The sequence below is a fragment of the Mesocricetus auratus genome, unplaced genomic scaffold (genome assembly GCF_017639785.1).
Source record: "Mesocricetus auratus isolate SY011 unplaced genomic scaffold, BCM_Maur_2.0 Super-Scaffold_100676, whole genome shotgun sequence".
Taxonomy (NCBI): domain Eukaryota; kingdom Metazoa; phylum Chordata; class Mammalia; order Rodentia; family Cricetidae; genus Mesocricetus; species Mesocricetus auratus.
The window spans coordinates 160,156,244-160,169,949 of record NW_024429266.1 but is presented as its reverse complement, the minus strand read 5'-3'; the positions used below and the strand labels follow the sequence as shown (position 1 = coordinate 160,169,949).

The 13,706-nt window shown below is 43.0% G+C and overlaps 1 protein-coding gene across 9 annotated transcripts in view; it reads left to right on the top strand.

Moving 5' to 3' along the window:
- The window catches only part of Foxp1 (forkhead box P1), a 405,483-nt gene that overhangs the window by 57,052 nt on the left and 334,725 nt on the right, over window positions 1–13,706 (top strand). Inside the window, exon 1 of one of the 9 annotated variants that reach the window (XM_021227829.2) lies at window positions 10,458–10,631. The exons of the other annotated variants lie outside the window; for them this stretch is intronic. The gene's annotated coding sequence lies outside the window, so the exon portion shown is untranslated. Of the gene's footprint in view, window positions 1–10,457; window positions 10,632–13,706 lie in introns of those variants that run through there. 9 annotated transcript variants of the gene reach the window in all.

Here is a 13,706-nt window from a genome sequence, read left to right as displayed (position 1 = left end):
GACCCATTTCGTCCATTAGCTGTATTCTAATCACCTCTCGATGGTCAGATTTACAAGCAGTACAGGAGAGAGAAAACACAAAAAGCCAGCCTGCCTTTCCTGACGTTCAACAGCAGCCTCCCTCTAAATACTGGGAAAGTTTATTTGCTTTCTCTGAGGGTGCACTAAGTGATTTTGCAGTTTGAGTGCTGCGGCCTTCTAGCACTTAGGCTTGCATTTATTGAATAAATTTGTTCTCTAACTCAAGTGTTAAGTGTGTATGATGAAACCTCAAAGCCGATTTCGGTGATTGCAATGTGCAAATATTTTTTAAATTATGTAATTAAATGGGACTTGGCCTTCGAGGTCCACCAAAGTAATTTATTAATTGAATCTGATTTAATTGTATGTTATTTTCGTTTATTCAAGGGAAGAGCCTGCCTCTCCTAGTGAGATGGGGACCTCTTGTGTGCCTTGCCACTGGAATACCAGAGATCCTCTCCAAGAAGTCTTTAGCACCCAATGAAATATTAACCAGAGAGGGCTCATCCCCCTTTTCCCTGAAGTTGTGTTTAAATGTCTGGGTCTTGGTGGTTTTAAAGGGAAAAGGAAAGAAAACAAAATCTTGTGAGGTAGAGTTATTGTGATCCACGGTGTTTATCATTAGATTATTTTTATAGTGAGTCATTCCTTTCTTTTAAATTGTTCTCAGGGTTCCTTGCCTGAAAAGAAAAGCTCCTTTAGTTCAGTATTTGCAACATCTCGCCGGGACCAAGCTGTGCCATATCTGTTTCCTTAAAATGTCGTTTTAAAGGTATTGTGGTTTCGGAGCGGCAGTTGTGAATGAAAAGTATGTAAACTTAGCCGCTCTTGCTCATATCATTTTTATACTCTCATGTCAGACCAGAAGGCTGCTCTCCATTTATTTTTCATTGTGTATTAGGTCTAATCTTTTCCCCCATTTGGAAACATACGTTCTTTGGGATGTGTTACAGTCAATGCTTAAGAAAATAACAATGAGAAAGGGTACCCGAATTGCTGCTTTGTTGAGTATTGTATTTGGAGGGAGATTAATTAAGAAAGAACTAACTCTAATGAATGAGAATTTGGGGGCCTCGCATCTGTGTTTTAAGGAATGAAGGAATTTAGCTATACTGTAGCAAGTCATGTGAGAGGCAGTAGCTTTGAGAAACCCAATTGTTTTCCCAAAAGGAAGGTTATTTTTTTGTTGTTGCTATTAAATATAGCTCATATTGCTACTTTAGAACTTTTTTTTTCCAGTGGGGCCATTTACTTACTCTTAGTTAATATTTCTGTTTAGAGACGTCTTTGTCTTCTGAGTCTACCTTTGCAAATTCTCATTTATTAAGTGGTTGTGGTTAAGCATTTATTTAGACCTTGTGGTACCACACACCTGATAGAGTGACAGTATGGCATCGTGGTAGCCAGCAGAATGTGTGAGTGACTTTTTGAGTCATGGTGGCCTAGGAGGTCCTTGAGGTTGCCAGGAGCAGCCATCATGGGGATTCTTCCCCTTCCATGCATTCCAGCACTTAGAATGTCTCAGTGCTACTGTGGGAATGTAAGAAGTCTGATAGAGAAATACTCATTTTTCTTACAGATTCTGAAAGTGGAGTAGAACGTTTGAGCTGTTAGAACTTCTGTGGTAAATAGAATCTAAGTTCACACATTGTTCGTTCTTCTCAGTGCCCAGGATCTGTCTCTGAGAATTGCTTTGTAGTGATGTCTTTCTTCCTGAAACAAAATCACATGTAACTAAGTGGTATCTCGGTCACCAACAAGTATCCTGTGGGGGGGAGGAAGAGGTTTTCTCCTTCCAGCTGGGTTTCTTGGGGGGGGGGTATCTCAGAGCAAAACTCAATTCTGTTGCCTTCTAATGGAATCTTCTACCTGACTCTGTTGCCTCTTAGGTTGGGTATGGTGATAGTCCCTTCTCTACTTCAGACCAGCAAGCATTGATTAAAAGGAATTTTCTCCAGAATAAAATCAGAGGCACATTCAGGGATGCCTGGAAAATAGAGGTGAACAACTTGGTAGAATCTTGCCGTCCATGCACAAGCTCAGCACAGTCTTTGTGATATGTGTGATCTCTCCCTCTGTTCTCTGAGCGCTTTTGTTCAAAGGGCCTTATTCCTAAATGCTGTACTCACACAGCTGCCATTTTCAGTGACTGTCCTTTGAATATTACTTTTCCATGTGTTTGGGAGTCAGTGACTGGTGACCCTACTCTCGGTGCTTGGATCCCCACTACCTATACAGAATCTGTGACCAATGATGAAGTGACTTGACTAGACCCTCAGAGGGTATCACTCAACCCTACTGTGTTGTCTGTTTGTCCCTGTAAGACTTCCCCATCTGAGCTCTAATAATCTTTAAAAGTCGGAGCAGAATTTTGCAGAAGAAATCTGAGGTTTAGTCACAGAAGACACACGGAGTTTTTGAGTTCATCCCACATCAGGTCTTGGTATATATACAATGGTCATTTGTTATTGGCAAAACTTGACAAGGGGATTTCTGGTCAAATGCATCTTCATTTTCTTATTTTGAGGTGTATTTGTGCTCCTCTTGCCCCCTCCTTTTCTCTTCCACCACCAGCAACAACAACATTGCCATCATCTTCATCATCATCATCAACTTCATCACCATCATCATCACCATCATCATCACCATCACAATCACCATCAATCACTGAAAAACCCCATGGTGTGAGGAGAGAATCTGGGGTAAGGCACATGGAAGGGTATATGTTATGCAGAGTGCCTTAGCAATTAAATGAAAGGCTGCTTCATATAAAAAGGCTAGTTTCTGCATGGAAAATATGAGCACTCCCCTCCCCTCTCCCCGTTTTTTTACGGGACCAGGTGTGGATTAGTGCCCTGAACCTTTCACCCTGCCATATTCCTGCTTGTAATTCTTCTGAGGCATAGTTTAGCCAAGTCAAAGAAACGTGTTATTAAAGGTGAGCTGAAAGGCATTTAAAAAACAAACAAACTGTTTAAGATCCTAAATCAGCAACAGAATCTATACTCACAAACTTGAAACATGCAAGAAAATGTGTTTCGGTGCCTTTGGGATCCAGACCAGATTCCTCTGCTACCTCCTCTGAAGAGCACCCTAAGTCCTTTTGGGTCATCTGGGGGATAGGCAGCCTCCACTAACTTTCCATCCTAACTCCCTTCTCACTAATGAACTGCCTCCACCGAGGTGGGTGAGACCCAGTCTGAATCTTCGGCTAATGTTGGAAAGGAAAAGCAAGAACTCTGCCTTCTTTTAGCCCTTTGTGTGCAAGTACACAGGCTTTGCTTTCTAGCCTGTAGTGTGCCAGACATCCAGAAATAATTAACAGCCCGTAGAAATGAAGTGCAGAAAGTTTTAGATGAGGTTAAGGTAACCTTGAGGAGTGGGTGATCTTTTGTTAGTAGCATTCTTGACATGTCAGGCCCTTTGTTCTTGTTAATACATTTGTTCCTCTAAAGCATGAGATGGACTGTAATTATAGCCCATTTTATGGACAGGCACACTGAGGGATAGGGAATTCACACAACTTGTTTAGACTCTCATGGCATTGAAGCAGCTTAGCTGAGTTTGCTCCTGGGCATTTGAACCTGATAAGGCACTGTGCTTTTTTCTTCCTTTGTTCCTTCCTTTGTTCCTTCCTTTGTTCCTTCCTTTGTTCCTTCCTTCCTTCCTTCCTTCCTTCCTTCCTTCCTTCCTTCCTTCCTTCCTTCCTTCCTTCCTTCCATTATAGTTCTGACTGTCCTGGAACTCACCCTGTAGACCAGGCTGGCCCCTAACTCACAGAGATCCGCCTCCCTTTGCCTCCCAAGTGCTGGGATTAAAGGTGTGTGCCACCACTGCCCAAAGGCTCTATGGTTTCATGTAGTGTTTGTTTCCCGTGAGGCAGCCCAAGGAAGCACAGACAGTAACCCTCCATACCTCCAGCCTTTGCATCTTTTAGTCCTTCATTTTTCTCTAGCTTCTCTACACTGTATTTGTTGCTTTAACTCTATTTCAGCCCCATAGGCCTGTAACCCCATGTACTCTTCTCCCTTGATTATCGCAAGCTTTCTGTGTGGTTGTGAAACTGTGAAAGGACATTCTCTTATGCTGAATTTCAGATATGTAGGGGAGCTATTGTTGAGGTAGCTTCTTTGTCCTCCTCTTCCCTCCCCCACCACCTCTTCCTCTTTTCATTTGTTTTTGAGATCAGTTCTTGCTATGTAGCTAGGTCTGGTGTGAACTTGTCCTTCTACCTCTGCCTCCCCAGTTGTGGAATTACGGATGTGCTATCATACCCATCTCTTTCCTTGATTCACCTCTGTATGTATATGTTCATGTGTGTACACATGTTGAAGTACACATGCCCCTTAATCACTCTCCAAATGAGACAGCACCTCTCTTTGAATTGGGAACATGCAGATTTGGTTGGTCTTCCTGGCCTCAGCACCCCTGGGATTATTTTTGTTAGTACCTCCCCAGTGCCTTGCTTTTATACATAAGTTTTGGGGATTTGAACTCAGATCTCTGTCTGTTTAGCAAGCACTTTCCTGACTCAACTGTATTCCTAGCCACATTGCCTCTCTTTTATGGGACAATCAATTCCTTTCTAAAGTAGATTCAAGTCCACATTCACCAGCCTGGACACAGTGCTGTCGAACATCTTAGGGGCATACTGTGGGAGCCTTCCCCTCCCCACCTCCATAATGCTTTCTATGGCAGAAAAGGTGGTGGGTTTGGCACCAGCCTCTTCTACAGCTCTCAATGATTTTGTTTCTTTGAATTCCTACTCTAACAGATCCAAGTCGCCTGCCCATTTCAGCTGTTCTTGTAGGCACTGTCACTTTATGTCTTGGAGAAACAGAATTGTATGTAGAAGGCTGTGCTGGGCTTGTGTCAAAGGTCCTTTCTCTTTGACCAGTTTCTTGGGACACTTGGGGAAACTATATACTCACCAAGGTGATGATTTCCTTAGTGTCTTTCTTAACCTAGCATCTTGAAAATGTCAGCTCCTTTCTAGCTAGGGAGCCAAGAGATGTGTACTCTAGCCTGATACTTCTGATTTACGTTGGCATTTCTGAGTATGTTCTCATGGGAGGTGGTAGTGAGCTTCGGAAACACCCATGGTTGGGTCAGAGTTGAGTATAGACAGGAGCTGAGATCTGCAGATGTCAGGGAAACCAGGAAGAGAGGCATGGGAAAGGAAATGGGATGACAATGTGCCAGGAACAGTTGCCTCATCATTTGGTATTTCTCTGGTGAGCAAGAATCTGGTTTATATGTTTGGGTCAATCATAGGCATTGAGGGTACATTTCTGCCAAGTTTCACAGTTTAAAGACCACTAAAGAAAAGACTTGCAGTACTTAGAGGTGGTTATTTGGGGAATGGAGACTCGGGAGTCCTTCTGGCCGTGCAGGGAAGGTGCATGGCTTTATTCATGAGTGTTAACATGTTCATAAGATTTAGCTGGAGAGTCACTTTTGTTCTCCATGTACACTGGACTGTTAGTCAGTGGGTAGTCAACGAGAGGCGCAACGGGGCTGGAATGAAATATGGGGATGCTTTTCTGCAGCTCACAAGCTGGTTTGCATTGTTCCTTTGTTTTTCACTGGACCCATTCCATGGAGAGCTGCTGCTCACCTCCTGGGATACAAAATGAAAGTCTGAAAATACCCCTACCTTCATGGAGTTTGTGTGCTGACATTTTATCCCAAAAGCAAATGTACATTTAAGGTGAGTCTCCTTGCCTTCTCTGTTCATTATACTTCCACTAAAAACCAAACTGAATCCATTTCCCTGCAGATGGGAGGCTCTAAGAGCCAGATGTGCCCCTTGAGAGCTTGTTGTCAGGTTCCAGCTGTGCTAGCCCAGGGTAGGCAGCTCTGAGCTGTGTCTGCCTACTGGGGCCCAGACACTGATACAGGCTTAAACAATTAGTTGAATATCTCATCTGGTGGCGATGGTGGGTTTCACTGTGTGTGTCCTGCCGCCGATGACCAGTGATGTGCAGGCCCGAGATCTCTGTGGGTAGGAACACCCAAAATAGAACCAAACATGACCTTGTTGAAAACCTAGTTCCTGAAAGTTCTTGTCCATGGTCAGTTCCCTGACTCCAGCTGCCCGTGTGCCGGAAGGTAAGGAATGCAATGGAGGTGTGATGGCATTTGTCGTCGTGTTTTCTTATTACCTCCATGGTGAAAAGCATTTATTGATTTTATCCAAACAGAGGTTTCCTTTGAGAGTCTTAATTTCCACCTTTTGGAAACATTTTGATCCTTCAACACATCTGTGTCTTCTCCTGTCCATACTTTCTATCATGAAAACAGAAGTATCTCATAAATGTAATATATCAGCTTATCTGTGTGGAAACTTTGACAAAAACAAACTATAGAGAACCTGTTTTAACGAATAGGCAGGTCTTGTTTTATACAGGAGAATCTTGGGTTTTGGTGTCCTGTAGTCTAGCAGACTCATGACCAAATAGTAGTTGTTAGTAAATGTTCCCAGACTGAGTCAGATAGGACTACATTCCAGTGAGGGGGGTGATTGGAGTTAGCCATGCCTACCAGTAAGCAGAGGGGAGCAACCCCACAGTTTTGTGCCCCAAAGGAAAGACTCCAATTGTTACAAGTTCAGTGTCTTTTTTTTTTCACATGTTTATATCTGGAGTTGGCTTCCAGCTGAAAGCACAAGATGGCAGAGGTGAAGGTTTTGAAGGTTGCCTTTCTTGAAACTGAATTCCTCATGGCAATGACTTTATCACAGTGAAATACTCAGAAGTTTTTCCAAGAAGTTCCACTGTGGATAGTGACAGTAACAACAAAGTCAGTGAAGTGGGGGGGAATTCAGATTTATATATACATATATAATCAACTTTAGCCTCCTGGCTGCCTTGTGTAGATTCGCTGTGGAGGAAACATAAGTAAAGCCATTTGGTTTGTGGCATGGGTGTGGGCGGGCTCAGGGGGCGGGGATAAAGTTGAGGCATTGATATAGTATGAGGAGAGCCAGATGGCTGCATTACACATCTTTTGTGTTCTTGTTTGCTTCTTAAAGCAGTTGCAGAATTCTGCCCTCGGCGATATTTTCTTCTTCGTGCCTTCGTGTTCTGCTGTGAATTTACTTTTGATAGGGTACTTTGAAAGAAAGACTTCAATGGGGGGAATCTGTTTTTTTAAAACTTACATTATGGACTTGTGAAGTCAACAGTGTGCTCATAGCAATATTTTTTTAATGTTAAGCTTGTTGGTAAATAGTAGCAGGATCAGTTTTTCTTTTTTTCTTAACGTGTTGGCTTCAACTATATTTTCTATCAATTGAGGGAGAGATTTCTGCAAAGTGTGCTTGTGGAATTGGTGATACATGGATGGAGGTGAATAGGGTGAAGAGATAAAGAATGAAGTCTGTCTGATGAGAAACTTACTTTCTCCATTGCTCACTCCAGGGTCTCAGGTTGTAGTTAGCCTACATGGTTCTGTTGAAAATTTAACTTGATGATGTTCAGGTTATTGAGAGTAGGTTGGTCCAGGTTGATGAGTTTTGCCCAAGTGTGTGGTTGGCATTTATTAGAAAATTTATATCTCGTTACATTTTTATATGAAATTTATATAGAAATCTATTTGTTTTATACTAAACAGAAAGTATCTTTAAAGTCACAGGTGGCAAAGGCTGTTTAAAATCCTGTCATTACTTACACAGGATGACATTTTATCACAGGAAGCCTTAATAAGAAATTACTTCAGGGATATTTTACCCCTGTCCCATCACAGTGGAATGCTTCAGGATAATTAATACACTTTTCACAGCCTTCGTTTATCTTTCCTTGATGGTTTATTCTCCCACGGTGAATAGGTTTCTAGTTTGAGTGGGAACCAACAGTCCCTGACTAGCAAACAGGAAACCTACAGTCTATCCTTATTGAATTCCCTGTTAGTTACATTCTGAGGCGACCCCTTCCAGTAATGAAGCCATTGTAGGCATCATATCCAATTGGTTCTTGAAATGTTTCAGTAAGTCTGTCTTACAACGTTAGAAGATAATCGGCAGACTTAGAAGGTCCCCATCTGGACTGTGGAGTTCTTTCACTGTGCGATGTTTTGCCTTTTTCAGATAGCTCTCGCGTTTCTTCATCTGTTCAGCCCAGAGAAGTGCGTATGAAAAGTCAGTGACTCCAGACCCATCTGTTGTTATTATTTTCCGCTGATAATTGGCTTGAACAATGAAAAGCCTGTGTCTGGAGCCTTTGAAACTGTACACCCTGTTTATTTTCTGGAGCTCTAGCTGCCTGGCCTCCCACCCTCCCCCTTCATCCTCTCTCTCTAGGTTGCAGCAAGTGGAGCTTGTGCGAGGATGACATCTTTGACTCTGTGCATCAGTACGTGTCACTCAGCCCGCAGGGCTTGCATACGGATTTCTGTCCCAATCCCTGTCTGTGTCGTTGGCTCCTGTGTCTGAGAGCCTTCTAGCAATAAGCTCTGGCTGAGCTACAATGCAGGGATGTCTTACCTGGCTTGTCGTCTTTATTTCACTGTCCTCATTAAAATATTAATTTAGAGTACAGTATCTAATACCTATGGAATCAGATGCTACCTATAATTGTACAGTATATTCAGTGTCATCCAGGTTCACACAGTACAGCTCATTAATACTGGATTCCGCCATCCACACTTGCATTAGCTCACTCAGTATGCTGTGGATGAGCTAGCAAATACAGCAACCCACCGGAACTGCCAAAATAGTTGCTAGAAACAACACTGGGGTAGATGGGGGCCTTCTTCACAGTGGCAGGTTGATTACATTTTTGTTCAGTGTCTTGCTTGACCAAAGGTAGACTGCTCTCATTTGTGGGGATCGGTGGTTTTAGAAGGTCAGTTCAAGGGAAAGTAGTGAACAGAGCAGGCGTCTTCAGTTTCTCCAGGACCCATGCTTTGTTCTTTGGGATGTTGAGAATCTTTTTATTTCATTTATTTTCTCCAGTAGCTGCCATTGTCTATGTGTTTGAAGTAGGTTTTTGGTTTTAATATTTAAAAAAAAATCTTTTAAGGGCGGATCTTTTGTTTTTGCAGTGAAGGATGAGATGTCTCCCCTCTTTTTTTGGGTGGTGCTTTCTCCTGAGCCTGGGAAGGACCCATGTTCTACTGTAGTTCGTACAAAATATAATATAGACTCGTGTTGTAAAACTGAATTGGTCTCCCACAGTTCTGTGTGACTTAGAACCAAGTAATTGAACATAGTCTTTCATATGTGTCATTTGAAATCATGTCATGCTGTAAAATTCATGAAAAAGTTATTGGTGGCTGGCAGGGTGGCTCATTGAGTAAAGATGCCTTCCAGTGAGCTGGATGACATGAGTTCTACTCCAGTCAGGGAAGAGCCAAACCTTAAGAGCTCTTCTCTGATCTTTCTCAGTGTGTGTGAGCACACCCACATAAATGAATGTAAAAAAAAGAAATCTGACCCTTCATTGTTAACATATGGAATTGCAGCTTCACATTTAACTTGTAATTAAGAAACTGAAAAAACAAAATAGAGGGAAAAATAATTAAGTTCCCAAGACCAACAAGTTGCTAGAAGCAGAAGGTCAGAGGCCGCTAGAAGCTGACCTTAGTCTGAGCAAGCCATGGTAGAAAATTCCCAGCCTTCATATGTTTCTCCCTTTTGCTAAATTCCTGGGCTCTACAGACAAATTGCATTGAGGTATGACATATTTTTCTGCAGAAATGGAGAAAATTGTTGACTGTAATTACATTGTTTAATTGAAGTGATAAGTGGCTGAGGCCACTCACTTAAAAGCATCCTTCCTAATATCTGGATAATGTTTTTAAATGAGCGGTCATGCATTGGTGACATTTGAAAGGCAGGCATTTGGGATGTACTTTTGGAAAGCTCCCATTATTTTCCTTAAATGATTAGTGAGCTAAAGGATATAGCTAAGTGATATTCTGTGTATTCTCTTTAGATATGCATACATATTATATCTGAGACTATGCATCGATATGTGCAGATGCATGTGTATGTATACACTTCTCATTTATGTGTATTTTGTAAATATATACAAAACGTGCCTCGAGGGGTGTATAATGTAACCTTCCTTGATCATGGGAGATTGGAATACAGCCTACAGCAGAACTTCACAGAAGTGTTCTGTGCCAGCTTGTTTAGGAAGTAGCTGGACATCCAAGTTTGCCCCCCATGCCACCCCTTCAGAAGTGAATTCTTCATTACTAATGAATGTAATTCATTTCAATTGTTAGCTTAGCAACATTGCATTTAAAGATAGATCTCCCAGTTTAGTGGTGTCCCCTGGAACAGCCAGTGTCTCTTGTCAGAGGAGGATAGGTAGGAGGCACAGCGGGCGCCTGATTGAGCCAGTTGTTCATTTGCTGAGTGTTTGTGTTTATGCAAAGGGGCCTCTTCCTGCATATTTAATCTAGAGTAAGGCAGTGGCTTTGTTGTGTTTAGCCCACATACCTTCAGCCCTTCCTCACACGCCGCCAGCCTGGGAACCCTGAGAGCCTGCAGGACGGGCTTCCCACTGCCTATAGTTTCTCCCTTACAAACTCTTGAACTTCGCTTTGTCCTGTGAGAGACTCGAGACTCCTGCCCCAAAGCTCTGCTGCCTCACCATGAATGGGTAAGTGTGTGCCGAGCCAAGCTGATACTTTTGTTTCCTTTCGCAAATGTTGAGAGGGCACTCTGCTGCCCTTCTCCGTGCCTACTGAAAGCTGTCCTGGTTCCTGGGCAGTTTTCACTGGCTGGCTGCTTTGAAAATAGACCAGTACAGGTGCCTCTCGGGAAACACAGCTGAATTTTCAACTGGTCTTGTGAGGCTCTTGGGGACAGGAAGGAATTAAAAAAGAAAAGGGAGAGGGCGAGCGCAGCTTGACTATTCTTGGTCCTAGCAAATCCTGTTTTGTAACTATCCTGCAGCTAGAGCTACCATTGTCTGGTAAGAGGCTTCAAACAGTGTGTGAGCCTGAACTGCAGGAAAGCGGCAAAACTCGGCTACTGTATTGTGTACATGGGGCCAGGGTCCTCCCCGAAGGTCTGTGCTGGGATCCGAGGGGTTTTCTTCTGTGGAAAGCGAATCGTCTCCTCATTGATATTAATAGCACACATGAGATGTTGGCCATGAAGCTCAGAGAGGCAGTGGAGAGGGAAGGAAATCTGATCTTGCTTGGGGGGAAATGACAGCCCCTTGGCTCTCTGGTAGGAGGGGACATCTATCCAGGCTCAGTGGGTCTACATAATGGCACCCTGGCTGAAGTGTTTGTTCTAGGAATTCTAATCTCGAGCTGTTTGTTTGACTATCTGGGGTCTGGCTACTCTTTTTGTTCTTTACTGTCTTTAGAAAGCTAATGCAATCATTTTTATTTTTAAGTGAATTAGAAAACGACTCAGCAGTTGCTGCACTTGGATTACTCTGGGCAATTTGGGGATATTCCACTTTCTTTTCAGGGCAGAATGTTTATCATTTCAATTCAAGTTGTCAAAACAGATGAGGGGAACCATCCAAGGTTCATGTCCTGTGGAAAGCTATTGCTGGGTGCAGGAATTGGATCTAAAAGAAGGCGCGCCTGCTCCCTCATGACTGTTGCCTCGATCTGAGTAACTCCATCCAACAGGAGAGTGTGCTGTTCCCCCGCAGGTTGCAAACTGGGAGAATTGAAATAAGATTCCATCAGCCTTATTAAAATATGCGAGGGCTTGGGTCTTCTTGGGTACCAATCAGTCTAGAGACTTAGAAGCATTTATTAGCAGTGGGGCTGCTGAAGGTTTTTAATGATAAAATTACAAATATTCTAGCTAATTGTAAGTATATGACTTTTATACTCATTTTTTAAAGAGGAAAAATACTTTTTTTTAATGAGGGGAAAGAAGTGAAGCCGTCAGAGCACCTTCTGTGATTAGCACTATTGTATTCTTAAATTTTGATTGATAGAGATAATAGTTTTCACGTAAAAATACAGACAGGTACTTTAACTTTCCATGACAATAGCTATTTGCATTTCTTTTATCTTTTTGTTTAACATTTGTGGGGGTTGGGATGGATTTGATTATTAACTCTTATTGCACACTGAAGGCGAATCTAAAACAAAGGCTTTGTTAGCGTTTCAAAGGCAAAACAGCAAATATTGTTTTTGGTTTTCAACTTGTACAGGTTGTTAAAGGATACCTATAAAATATTTTCACATGACCATGACCAGGGTTTTACTTGAGTGGAAGGTAAAAGAGAATGAGTTTTCCAAATGAGACAGGCCCCTGGCTGTAGTTTTCCTGGGGGAATGCCAGCCTAGAGTTATTTCTTGGCCTATCCTTTGGGTTGCCTGTAGCACATGGTTGCACTGTGTGCAGTGTTTCTAGTTTTGTCTTCCAGAACAGGTCCCCAAAGTTAGACTCTGTAATGTGTCCCAGAGAGAGAGAAAGGGCAGTAAAATGTTCCTCCCAGGGACAGGAGGGGTTTTGGACAGTGATGTGGAGTGCTTGTGTGTGGCAGGTCATTTCTTTGATAGAGACCAGTAAAGGAAGTGGAGCGTTTATAAGCCAACTGCCATGGGTGTGTCTCTGGCCACCCCTGGCTGCAGACTGCCTGGATGCACAGAGCTTCATGTCCCAAGTCCTTCCTTCCTCCTTTCCCTTTTCTTTCTCCCCTCTGCCCCCCCCCAGTTTTCTTTGTCTTTCTGCCTTCCCTCCTTTGAATTTTTGTTAAATCTGACTCAACAATTGAAGTTCCAGAGAGCATAGGGACACACTCTGGGAGTGATTTCTAAGTGGATTGTTCTTAAGTGTAGAAAATAAAGTGACCCTTGTGTTCAATCAGTCAAACATGTGCCGATAGCCTTCTGTTTTCTAAGAAATCACTGGAAAATAAGACAGGAAAGCCAAAATGAGTTAAGATTGACGACTTAAAGAGGCAGTACTCCCTTGGAAACTGGCCCATTTGGACTTATTTTCTCAAGTGAAGTCTGTGCTGTTTAGCAGGAAGATGTGGGAGTGTGGACGTTTGAGCGGTGTTCTAGACTTCAGGAGTCCTTGTCCCTTGCACCTGCTAAGCTGCCCCTTTGTCACGTTGGCTCCCAGTGGCTTTCCCAGCCTGTGCTGGAAGGAGGCTAGAGAGAGATGTTGTTGGTCACCCTTCAGCATCAGATTGTGGTAACTGCATATTGTGAAAGAGAATGCAGGAGTAGTCGTTTATTGTAGCGACTGTGAAAGGAAAAGGGGGAACTACTTTGAATGTGAAAACTAGAAGGTATGCTGTTACTTTCCAACCCTGTGAAGCAGGGTCTCACCGGCTAACTAGTGTTTCAGCTCCAAGGAGCTCATGCCAATTGGCAGTTGGCATTACATATCTCACGGATGCAGTGAGGGACAAAACTCGGGGTGCAGCCTGGATACAGGATGGCAACCACAGGGCACCGCAGTGAACTTCTAGTGGAGGAGGGAGGACGGGGGAAGCAGAGAAAGAGGAAGCACTTGAAATGCTGGGTTTCCAACCCTACAGGTGGCAGGTGACACGTGGGGTCCAGCACACCCTCTGTGGTCACCTGGTATATCCAGGTAAATAACAGCACTGTCGTGAAGAGGCCTTGGAAAATTCTAGTTCGGGGATCTTTACTGTGAAAGAAAATGAATGCCAGGAAGGGAAAGAATTTCTGTTTACCATATGCCTGGCTCACTTTTAACACATAAAATCACTAGGGAAGTTTTT